Genomic DNA, 12,847 nt, shown 5'->3' with positions numbered 1-12,847 from the left:
TGCTACCGACCGCCTGGAGGTTCTTGAAGGAGAACGCCGAGCGGAGCAAGAGGACCTGAATAAGGCCGATGCCGAAGCCAAGGATGCCCGTAGTGCGATGCGGGCTATGAAGGAGGAACTGCGTCAGGTCGGAGACATTGTGGCTGGAAAGCCCTTTATGCTGCGTAGGAAGTTCACGGATCTGAAGTATGCTCAGCTGGGCCGATTGTACGGTGCGGAGGATCCTTATTTGGACTTGGCGGCGAGTGCGGCTGACGCAGTCGTGCACTTTCGAAGCCAAGAGGATCTTGAAATGGAAGAGCTTTTCTAGTCTCAATTCCATAGTCCAGAGCGTCCACTTCCGTTGAGTGATCGGCTGGTTGAGTGGGCTGAGCTGAATAGATTGTCCGTACTGGCCATGACGGATGTGGTAACTCATCTGTGGCCGAAAAGGCCCAAGACGAAGAGTTATTTTGGCTTGTTGCAGTAATTCCTTGGGGCAGTGCCGCATATTAAGGCAATGAAGCGGTCGGCATGCATAGAAGGTGCGCGGATGGCTCTCGCTTGTGGTAAAACATACTGGGCGGAGATGGATGCCACCGCTGTTGCATCCCGGGGTTCGGACAGAAGCCGATTCCCCACCGAGCATTACTTTGAGGAAGTCCTGCAGGGCGCTCGTATAATAGAGTCGCAGTGCTCGAAAGATGTTATGTTTGAATGACATGTATGATTTCTAAGATCATGTTTATAATGCAATGACTTTTTATACTTGTGTGTTCAAGTATTGAACTATCTCCCGTGCGCCGTATATGTATGTATAATCTGAAAGATGGCAGTCTTTGGCTTCAGCCCCCACGCACATGGTGCGGGGGTGTTTGCAAAAAGAAAAACGCTTTTTCACACTTAATCCAATGTCTTGGTCCTTTTAAGGAGGTGATAGCATAGCAAACTAGGCAACCGGACTATAATGCTTTATCACTTTCACCTAGCCATAGGAGCTCGAATGTGGGGCTACTATATAGCCCCTGATGGCACCGCGCTTCTCCGAAATTGGGACGCGTATGTGCCTGACCGGGAAGCGGTCCTTCGTCAAAGCGGAGGAATTCTAAACATTCCAATGGTCGATCGAGTGGTTGACCAGTCTCTCGCTATATCATGATAGTTAGTTTTCGGCTTTCTCTACTGAGGTGCTCTCCCGGCCGAACCGGGGCACAACCGCAGTAGTTCTCCTGGTGCCGCGTTAGCCGATGATACGGAACATAAGGCAGCAAAACACAGGAGCCGGGCAAACCCAACATTTGACCAAAGACATGATTCGGAGATGATGCATATAAGGCCTAACTCGAGACGCCGAACACTCCCTGAGGTGTTCGGTCTTTATGATATCGGGCAGAATAAAGCCCTAAGCCCCTAGTGTCCAGGTACAGGCGGGAACTTCTGACGCAGCCGATGCCAAAACACCAGCCTCCTCCTCGACTCTGGTAGGAAACCGGGGGATGTGTATCAACAAGAGACAGTGAGAAAGGTTTACGCAGGCTCTTAATCTGAAAAGAATCCTTGCAACGGGTCCCTACTACACGTCTGCGCCTGTGTCTCCGTTGTGCTGTATCCTGGACGGGTGTAGCACGTGCTTCATCTGTAAAAGAGAAGGACTTAGTTTCTAAGAAATATCGTGCAAAAAGTGTATCAAAATAAAGTATAATTTGGAAGATGAAGAAAGTTGAGCTTTATTAGCTTTCATCATTTATGCGTGCGGCCCCCTAAAAAAAGGGGTATGCGGCTGGGAAGCCCCTTGTTAAGTTACGCCGGACTCGTCTAACCATGTCCGAGGTCTAGATGACCTGTTTTTAGGGGCTTTGACCTGCAAGGTCGGAATAATGTGTGGCTGTCTAGGCAGCCACACATTCTCCGTGGTCGAGAGACACCTGGAGTTTTAAGAATATGCCACGTGGACCGGGCATTTTTAAGTGTAAGAGACGCGTAATGTGGTATTGCATTAAAGCGGGCGAAAGCTGCACGCCCCAGTAGTGCTTAAGGGATACTGCTAAATGGGGCGATGGAGGGTGAGCTTTTCGCGACGGAGGTTGTCGGATGAACCGAACACGACCCCTAGTGGTACAAAGCCTGTAAAATTGGCTGAAAAGGCCTGGCGTCACTCCTTTGAAGGAAGTGTTTGCTATAGCGAATTTTGGTGGGTTCTATCCCTAGTCTGCGGATGGTGTCCTGGTATAGCAGGGGTCGCGCTGCGTGTTATCACGTGAAGTGAGTTCACTATTTTGACTTCTAATGGGAAAGTCTTTTGGTTTCCGGAGCGCTGCTTTTCGGTTTCGTCACTTTCACTTGGTGTGTCGAGCCCTTTGTGTTCGGTGTTAAGTCGGCCGGACTGCTTGAAGACCCAACAATCTCTGTGGGTATGGTTTGCAGGCTTCCCGGAGGTACCGTGTATTTGACACAGTCTATCCAGGATCTTGTTGAGGTTGGATAGCTCGTCACTGTTATCCTTTAAGGGCAGTGTTTTGTTGTTCGGCCGAGAGCTTTTGAATCCGGCGTTGACCGCCGTACTATTTGGGCCATTCTCCTTATTCCGGCGCTGATCTTTTTTGCGTCGTGATTACCCATTTCCATCCCTGATTTCAGATGTACTCGGGTCGTTGGTGCTGCATCTAGCCAACCAGCTGTCTTCCCCCGCGCAAAAGCGGGTCATGAGACTTGTTAGTGCGGCCGTTGTTCTTGGTTTTTCCTGGCCGAGGTGTCTGGCGAGCAATTCATCTCGGACGTTGTGTTTGAAGGCTGCTAAGGCTTCAGCGTCCGGACAGTCGACTATTTGGTTCTTTTTAGTGAGGAACCTGTTCCAGAATTTGCGTGCTGATTCTCCGGGCTGTTGAGTTATGTGACTTAAATCATCTGCATCCGGAGGCCGGACATAAGTCCCCTGAAAATTTGCTCGAAGCGCATCCTCAAGCTCTTCCCAACTCCCAATCGTATTTTTTGGGAGGCTTTTAAGCCAATGCCGGGCCGGCCCTTTGAGCTTGAGGGGAAGGTATTTTATGGCATGGAGATCGTCTCCTCTTGCCATGTGTATGTGTAGGATATAATCCTTAATCCGGACTCCGGGGTATGTTGTTCCGTCGCATGCCTCTATGTTTATGGGTTTAAATCCCGCTGGAAATCCATGATCCAGTACCTCGTCGGTAAAACATAGTGGGTGTGCGGCGCCCCTGTATTTGGGTGTGCCGTTGTCTTCAAATGCTCGGCTGGTTGTGTTACTTCCTGGAGTCTTCTTTTTTGGTGTGTCCACCATGCATACGTTGTGGGAAGAGGTGGCTTTCCAGTGCCCGGTGGGCGCTGGTTCTTGGTCGTCTCCGGCATCGTCGTCCATATCGTCGATGTCCTCAGAGTTGTAATCTAGCATGTCGGTTAGGTCGTCGACAGTGGCTACCAAGTGGGTGGTAGGTGGGCTCTGAATTTCTTCGTCGTCCGCCGTAGTACGGCCAGGCCTCTCCTGATAACGAGAGGTACTTTAACGAACTCAAGATGTCGCCAAAAGGTGGGTGTTGAAAGATGTCCGCCGCGGTGAACTCCATGATCGGCGCCCAATCGGATTCGACTGGAGGGGGCGCTGGAGGTCCGGAGTCCGGCAAGGAGTCCAGCACCTCGGAGTCACGAGCTTCATGGGGGACAAGATCGGTGTTCGGCTCTATCGCCATAGAGGTTGCAGCCCCCGAGGTGGTGTCTAGCCATCCATCCTTGGTCTGCGCAGCCGGCTCCGAGTCGAAGATCGGAGCGGGTTCAAGTGCGGCCTCCAGGGTACTGTCTGGCTACAGAGCTAAATCATGCCCATCGTGAAAGTACGGCACGCTCGGCTGTGGCTCGAATCCGTCGAGGATCAAGTCCCCACAGATGCCAGCCGTGAAGTTCAAACTTCCAAATCTGACCTGACGGCCAGGGGCGTAGCCTTCGATCTGCTCTAGCTGGCCAAGCGAATTGGCCCGCAGTGCAAAGCCACCGTATACGAAGATCCGTCCGGGAAGGAAGGTCTCACCCTGGACTGCATCATCATTGATGATCGAGGAAGCCATCGAGCCTATCGGAGACGACACAGAGGAACTCTCAATGAAAGCACCAATGTCGGTGTCAAAACCGGCGGATCTCGGGTAGGGGGTCCCGAACTGTGCGCCTAGGCGGATGGTAACAGGATACGAGGGACACGATGTTTTTACCCAGGTTCGGGCCCTCTTGATGGAGGTAAAACCCTACATCCTGCTTGATTAATATTGATGATGTGGGTTACAAGAGTAGATCTACCACGAGATCAAGGAGGCTAAACCCTAGAAGCTAGCCTATGGTATGATTGTTCTTCGTCCTATGGACTAAAGCCATCCGGTTTATATAGACACCGGAGAGGGCTAGGGTTACACAAAGTCGGTTACAATGGTAGGAGATCTACATATCCGTATCGCCAAGCTTGCCTTCCACACCAAGGAAAGTCCCATCCGAACACGGGACGAAGTCTTCAATCTTGTATCTTCATAGTCTTGGAGTCCGGCCGATGATGGTAGTTCGGCTATCCGGACACCCCCTAGTCCGGGACTCCCTCAGGTCCCCAGACGGCCGGACTATTAAGATGGGCCGGACTGTTGGGCTATGAAGATACAAGACAGTAGACTTCTTCCCGTGTCCGGATGGGACTCTCCTTTGCGTGGATGGCAAGCTTGCTGATTCGGATGTGTAGATTCCTTTATTTATAACCGACTTTGTATAACCCTAGTCCTCTCCAGTGTCTATATAAACCGGAGGGCTTGGTCCATAGGGCAGAATCATAATCACATAGGCTGGACTTCTAGGGTTTTAGCCATTACAACCTCGTGGTAGATCAACTCTTGTAATACATATTCATCAAGATCAATCAAGCAGGAAGTAGGGTATTACCTCCATAGAGAGGGGTCGGACCTGGGTAACATTGTGTCCCCCGCCTCCTGTTACCATTAGCCTTAGACGCACAGTTCGGGACCCCCTACCCGAGATCCGCCGGTTTTGACACCGACATTGTTGCTTTCATTGAGAGTTCAGCTGCGTCAACACCAAAAGGTTTGAGGCTCCGTCAATCATCTACAACAATGCAGTCCAGGAGGAGGTTTTCCTCCCCGGACAGATCTTCGTATTCGGCGGCTTCGTACTGCGGGCCAACTCGCTTGTCCATCTAGAGCAGATCAAAAGCTACACCCCTGGCCATCGGGTCAGATTTGGAAGCTTGAATTACGTGGCCGATATCCATAGAGACTTGATATTTGACGGATTCGAGCCCATGACGGCGGCTCCCCGCCACCACGATGAACATGACCTAAATCTGTCATCAGACCGCGCTCGGGACATAGCACCTATAACCGCTCTGGCCCTAGATCCAGAGCAGATTGCGCCATCCGAGGGCGGGATGCTCAACCCCGCCACGGAAGCCGCAGACTCAGCGGCGTTGGAGCCACACACAGATCCAGCCTTGAGTGGGGCCTGTGTCTTCGGAACCTCGCATCCGTCTCCGGTCATAAGTTCTGAACCGCGTACATCCGCGCCAATCGAACCTGATAAGGCATCGATCATCGAGTTCAGCTCCGCGGACATCTTTCGGCACTCACCTTTAGGCGATGTGCTAAATTCGTTAAAAGCCCTCACCTTGTCAGGGGACTCACAGCCGAACTATATCCGGTTTGAATGGGAAGCTGATGACGGAGAATTTCGCTTCGCACCCACCACCCACTTCATTGCCACTGTCGAAGACTTAACCGACATGCTCGACTACGACTCTGAAGACATCGACGGTATGGAAGACGATGCCGGAGAGCAGCAGGCACAAAAACCACCACCCATAGGGCGGTGGACGGCTACATCCTCATATGATATATACATGGTGGACACACTTAAAGAGAAGGAGGCCGCCGGCGATAATGATATCCCTATCGATGAACCTCCCAAGCATCGACGTCAGAAGCGCCGATCTCGATCCGGCAAAGGAAGAAACATCAACATTGTCATGGACAACGGTGATAATTTGGACCAAGCTGAGGACCCCACAAACCCAGCGTTGGAGCAGGACGTGCGAGAGGACGGCGAGCACAGTCCGGGGATGTTGTCTGACCACAGTGATGCCGAAGATAGCAATTATCAACCTGTCTACGAAGAGGAGATCAGCCTGGGCGACAACGAATTCGTCGTCCCAGAAGAACCCTTAGAACAAGAACACCTCCATCAAAGGCTTATCACCACTGCAAGGAGCCCGAAGAAGCAGAAGCAGCGGCTTAAAGCCGCACAGGTTACGCTCAACGATAGATGGAACGAAGTGCTAGACGCTGAGGAAAAATATGGCTGTAATCACCAAACAAGGGGCTATCCTAAGCATAAACTGCTGCCCGAATTTGACGACAAGGTTATTGCGCCTATACTGCTGAAAAACAATATGGCCGACAAGCCGGACCGACCACCTCGTGGACAAGACAGAGTGGCTAGCAATGTCGTACACAAGCCCGCACCCCCTCCCCGTAAAGGAAGGGAGGTTGCGGCTCAGGACTAGAAACACGATCTACGCGAGGACCCGGACAAAAAGGCTGGTAAAGCCAAATTCATCTATGGATCTAGGGACTATGCCCCCACACAGGATTATGGCTATCAAGCCAAATATGCCGGTCATATACCAGTTCGGAGTCGATACCGAACATCACAATCGTCGAACCCATGCCACGGCACAGTCAAATACAGGGGTGCCGTGCACCTCCTGTGCTTCACCAATGAGGTGTTGGATCACGAATTTCCAGAAGGGTTTAAACTCGTAAATATCGAGGCATATGATGGAACGACGGATCCGGCGGTCTAGATAGAAGACTTTATTCTTCACATCCACATGGCTCGTGGAGATGATCTCCACGCCATCAAATACTTACCCCTCAAGTTGAAAGGACCAGCTCGGCACTGGCTAAAAAGCCTCGCAGAAAATTCCATTGGAAGTTGGGAAGAACTTGAGGATGCTTTTCGGGTAAATTTTCAAGGGACTTATGTACGGCCCCCGGACGCTAACGGTCTAAGTCACATAATCCAACAACCCGGGGAATCACCCCGTAAGCTTTGGAACCGGTTTCTCACTAAGAAGAACCAAATCATTGATTACCCGGACGCCAAAGCCTTAGCAGCTTTCAAGCACAGTGTCCGGGGCAAATGGCTAGAAAGACACCTCGGCGAGGAAAAACCAAGGACGATGACAGCCCTAACTACACCGATGACCCGTTTTTGCGCGGGCGAGGACAACTGGTTTGCCTGTAGCAGCACCAGCGAACCCGGCACATCTGAAGTCAGGGATGGCAATGGAAAGCCACGACGTAACAAAAAAACGTCGAAACAATGAGGGAACCCCAGACGATACAACAGTAAACGCCGGATTCAGTGGCTCTAGAACCGGTTAGTGGAAGAAACCATTTAAAGGAAACAAAGATGGTCCATCCAGCCTCGACAAAATATTAGACAGGAACTGCCAGATCCATGGCACCCCCGCTAAACGCACGAACCATACCAACCGCAGTTGTTGGGTGTTCAAGCAGGCCGGCAAGCTCACCGCCGAACACAAGGGGAAGGGACCTCAGAGAGAAGACGAGGATGAATCTCGCCAGCCGAACACGGCAGGACAGAAGAAATTTCCATCGGAGATCAAAACATTGAACATGATCTATGTCACTCATATCCCAAAGAGGGAGCGCAAATGCGCACTCCGAGACGTCTATGCCATTGAGCCTGTTACCCCCAAATTCAACCCATGGGTGGCCTGTCCGATCACCTTTGATCGCAGGGATCACCCGACTAGTATACCTCATGGGGTTCGGCTGCCCTAGTGCTCGACCCAATAATCGATGAATACCATCTCACTCGAGTCCTCATGGATGGCGGCAGCAGCCTAAATCTGATATATCAGGACACTGTATGCAAGATGGGTGTAGACCCATCAAGAATCAAGCCAAGCAGCATGACCTTTAAAGGAGTTATACCGGGCGTAGAAGCCCACTGCACGGGCTCTTTAACATTGGAAGTCGTATTCGGCTCTCCCGATAACTTTCAAAGCAAAGATCTCATATTCGACATAGCTCCATTCTGAAGTGGTTATCCTGCACTACTTGGAAGAACGGCCTTCGCATGCTTTAATGCAATCCCGCATTATGCCTATTTAAAGATCAAAATTCCTAGACCATGTGGCATCATTATGGTCAGTGGAAACATGGAGCGCTCTCTCCGTACGGAGAAGGACACTGAGGCCTTAGCAGCCAAAGTCCAAAACAGCCTATTCAAGCCAAACAGATCATCACTCGTGAGGACCGCAGACATAGCTAAATGTGTCCGGAGTACGCCTCAGTGCGGCAGCTCAGACAAACCTGAGCTCGATTAGCAGTTACGCCCCCATCAACTGCCCCATAGGGCGACAACATATGTACCTCATATACACAAGTACACCCTTAAAATCCCTTGGGCAGTACTGTGGGCACACTGCACACAAATAGTCCATAGTTCGGCTCGACCCTATTCGGACTCTACGGTTATCTTTCAAGGTTCATTAAACGAAACAGCTTTATTTACGGCCACACTGGATTTTCTTTTCCAGGGTTTTCCTTTTTCTTACAGATGGCCATCACACTACCCCCTTCAAGGACACATCACAAAGGAGAAAATGTGGCAGACATGCAGCAGGGCCCCGCACTAAGGTTTCTTTTTAGATTAATACCCTGTGTAAACCTTTTTATCTCTTTTTGTCTTATACTTTTCTGGCATGTACAATGTCCTAGGAAGTTATCGGCATTATCTGTAAGTACACGGCTCGCCGTACTATAAAGGGATATTATAGAAGCAGCTTGGTCCATCTTATGTTTGGAGTTTTATTCTCTCACCACATGCGTTCTCTCCCCATGTCGGATTGCCACACGTGCCTTGACACGAGGGTCCATTACCAGGGGCTGTATTCGGCCCGGTATACTTTGAAAAGTCCAAACACCTATAGGGAGTGTTCGGCGTCGTGAGTTTAGCCTTATATGCATCAGCTCTGAATCATGTCTTCGGTAAATAGTTGGGTTGCCCGACTCCTGTGCTTGCTACCTTATGTTCCGCTCTATCGGCTAAGGTACTAAAGGGAGAACTACTGCGATTGTGTCCCGGTTCATCCGGATGAGCACCTCAGTAGAGAAAGCCAAAAACTGACTGTCATGATACGGCGAAAGCTGGTCAACCAATTGATGACTCATCGAAATCTTTGTGATTCCTTCTGTATTACATGAAGGACCGTTCTTCCTGTCACGTATGTCAAATGCACCGTATTCGGATAACTACGTACATACCAGGGGTATACCATAGACCCACCGTCAAACTCCTAGGGCTAAGTGAAAGTGTTAAATCCCCATAGTCCGGTTGCCTGGTTCGCTGCATTGACACCTCCTTAATGGACAAAGACGTTGGGTCAAGAGTGATCAAGTGCTTTTCTGAACACCCCCGCATTATATCTGAGGGGGCAGAAGCCGACGACTGGCAAACTTTCAGATTATATAAAAATGGCCACACAGGAGGCGCCAAAAACTCTTTAGGCAAAAGTATAAAAACATAGCCTTAAATATATCATAATATTGTTTTTACAATTTTGAACCACCTCACTCTAACATTATATCTTGCAAGCACTGACCCTCTATCAAGCAGGCACCCTCCAAGACATCTTTAAAATAATGTTCCAGCTTGTGATTGTCCTTGCCTTCGGGTGAACTTTTCGCTGCAATATCGGTGGCCTTCATCTTCGCCCAGTACGTCTTGACAAGGGCAAGAGCATCCGTGCACCATCTATGCACGTTGACCGCTTAACAACGTCGATATACGACACCTAATACGTCTCCAACGTATCTATAATTTATGAAGCATTCATGCTATTTTATTATCTGTTCTGAATGATTACGGGCTTTATTATACACTTTTATATTACTTTTGGGACTAACCTATTAACCGGAGGCCCAGCCCATATTGCTGTTTTATTGCTTGTTTTAGTATTTCGAAGAAAAGGAATATCAAACGGAGTCCAAACGTAAGGAAACCTTCGAGAGCTTGATTTTTGGAAAGGATATGATTCGGGAGACTTGGAGTTCAAGCCAGGGAAGGTTCGAGGAAGCCAGGTGACAGGGGGCGCGCCCACCCCCCTGGGCACGCCCCTATCTCCTGGGCCCCTTGAGGCTCCCCCGACCTACTTCTTTTGCCTATATAAGTCCACGTACCCTAAAAACATCAAAGACGAAGATAGATCGGGAGTTCCGCCGCCGCAAACCTCTGTAGCCACCAATAACCTCTCAGGAGCCCATTTCGGCACCCTGCCAGAGGGGGGGATCCCTCACCGGTGGCCATCTTCATCATCCTGACGCTCTCCATGACAAGGAGGGAGTAGTTCACCCTCGGGGCTGAGGGTATATACCAGTAGCTATGTGTTTGATCTCTCTCTCTCTCTCTCGTTTTCTCTCTATGGCACGATCTTGGTGTATCGCGAGCTTTGCTATTATAGTTAGATCTTATGATGTTTCTCCCCCTCTACTCTCTTGTAATCGATTGAGTTTTCCCTTTGAAGTTATCTTGTCGGATTGAGTCTTTAAGGATTTGAGAACACTTGATGTATGTCTTGCCCTGCGTATCTGTGGTGACAATAAATATCACGTGATCCACTTGATGTATGTTTTGGTGATCAACTTGCGGGTTCCGCCCATGAACCTATGCATAGGGGTTGGCACATGTTTTCGTCTTGACTCTCCGGTAGAAACTTTGGGGCACTCTTTGAAGTACTTTGTGTTGGTTGAATAGATGAATCCGAGATTTTGTGATGCATATCGTATAATCATGCCCACTGATACTTGAGGTGACAATGGAGTATCTAGGTGACATTAGGGTTTTGGTTGATTTGTGTCTTAAGGTGTTATTCTAGTACGAACTCTTGAATAGATTGATCCGAAGAATAACTTTGAGGTGGTTTCGTACCCTACCATAATCTCTTCGTTTGTTCTCCGCTATTAGTGGCTTTGGAGTGACTCTTTGTTGCATGTTGAGGGATTGTTATATGATCTATCTATGTTATTATTATTGAGAGAACTTGCACTAGTGAAAGTATGAATCCTAGGCCTTGTTTCCTAGCATTGCAATACCGTTTACACTCACTTTTATCATTAGTTACCTTGCTGTTTTTATAATTTCATATTACAAATACTTTTATCTACCATCCATATTGCACTTGTATCACCATCTCTTCGCCGAACTAATGCACCTATACAATTTACCATTGTATTGGTTGTGTTGAGGACACAAGAGAGTCTTTGTTATTTGGTTGCAGGGTTGTTTGAGAGAGACCATCTTCATCCTACGCCTTCCACGGATTGATAAACCTTAGGTCATCCACTTGAGGGAAATTTGCTACTGTCCTACAAATCTCTGCACTTGGAGGCCCAACAACGTCTACAAGAAGAAGGTTGTGTAGTAGACATCAAGATCTTTTCTGGTGCCGTTGCCGGGGGGGCTAGGTAAGCGGCACTCACACCCCGTCAACTAAGCTCTTTTCTGGCGCCGTTGTCGGGGAGGTGAGTCCTTGAAGGTATATCTTTAGATCTTGCAATCGAATCTTTTTTTTCTTGTTTTATCACTAGTTTAGTTCATAAAAGAAAAACTACCAAAAATGGATTTGAGTTTGTCTCATACACTTCATATTTTTTATATCTTTCGTGAGAATGATGGAAAGGAAAATTGTGCTCAAGTGCTAGATGAAGAATGCATTAAAATGTTTGGTACTAAATCTTTGAATGATGAGCATGATTGCAATGTTGTTAGTATGAATTCCTTGAATATCCTTGATGCTAATGATATGCAAAGCTACAAGCTTGGGGAAGCAATGTTTGATAAGGATGAAATATTTGAGAATATATTTGCTGAAATTAATGTTTGTCCCAAGCATGGGGATGCTACGTTTAATGAAGATGATATTTTTAGCATCCCAAGTTTTTATATGCAAAGTTGTTATGATGATAGCATGCCTCTTACCTATTATGATTATATTGACGAAAGTGGGTTTGGAAGAGTGTCAACTTTAGGAAGTAGTGATCCCACTATTTTGGAGGATGCTGAATTTTATTGTGATGAATACGAAAGTGGATTTGGAAGAGTGTCAACTTTATTTAGCGATTCCACTATCTTGGGAGAGGTTTCAATCGATTATGATGTGAACAAAGTTGCTACTTATGATGATTATTGTGATGAAACTTATGCTATAAGAAGTAGTGATGATTATATTTATAAAACTTGTCATGATTATGATTACCCTTTTTCTGAACATTGCTCTTTTAGTGTGGAAACAATTTATAGTATTCAAGTCTCTTATGATAGTCCCATTATTTCGAATGAGAAGAAGTTTGCTTATGTGGAGAGTAGTAAATTTTCTATGCTTGTAGATCATGAAAAGAATGCTTTAGGTGCTGGTTATATTGTTGAGTTCATTCATGATTCTACTGAACATTATTATGAGGGAGGAACATATGCTTGTAGGAATTGCAAAAATATTAAGTTTCCTCCCTATGTGTTGAAAATCTTGAAGCTATGTTTGTTTTGCCTTCCTATGCTAGTTGATTATTGTTCCTATAAGTTGTTTTCTCACAAATTCCCTATGCATAGGAAGTGGGTTAGACTTAAATGTGCTAGTCATATGCTTCATGATGCTTCCGTTATGTTTCAATTCTTATCTTTTATGTGAGCATCATTGTCATCATCATGCCTAGCTAGAAAGGCATTAAAGAAAAGCGCTTGTTGGGAGACAGCCCAATATTTACCTTTACTGTTTTTGTGT

This window comes from Triticum dicoccoides, chromosome 6B (assembly GCF_002162155.2).
Source record: "Triticum dicoccoides isolate Atlit2015 ecotype Zavitan chromosome 6B, WEW_v2.0, whole genome shotgun sequence".
Classification (NCBI taxonomy): Eukaryota; Viridiplantae; Streptophyta; class Magnoliopsida; order Poales; family Poaceae; genus Triticum; species Triticum dicoccoides.
The sequence above is the reverse complement of the archived record's forward strand: the minus strand, read 5'-3'. Positions refer to the sequence as shown.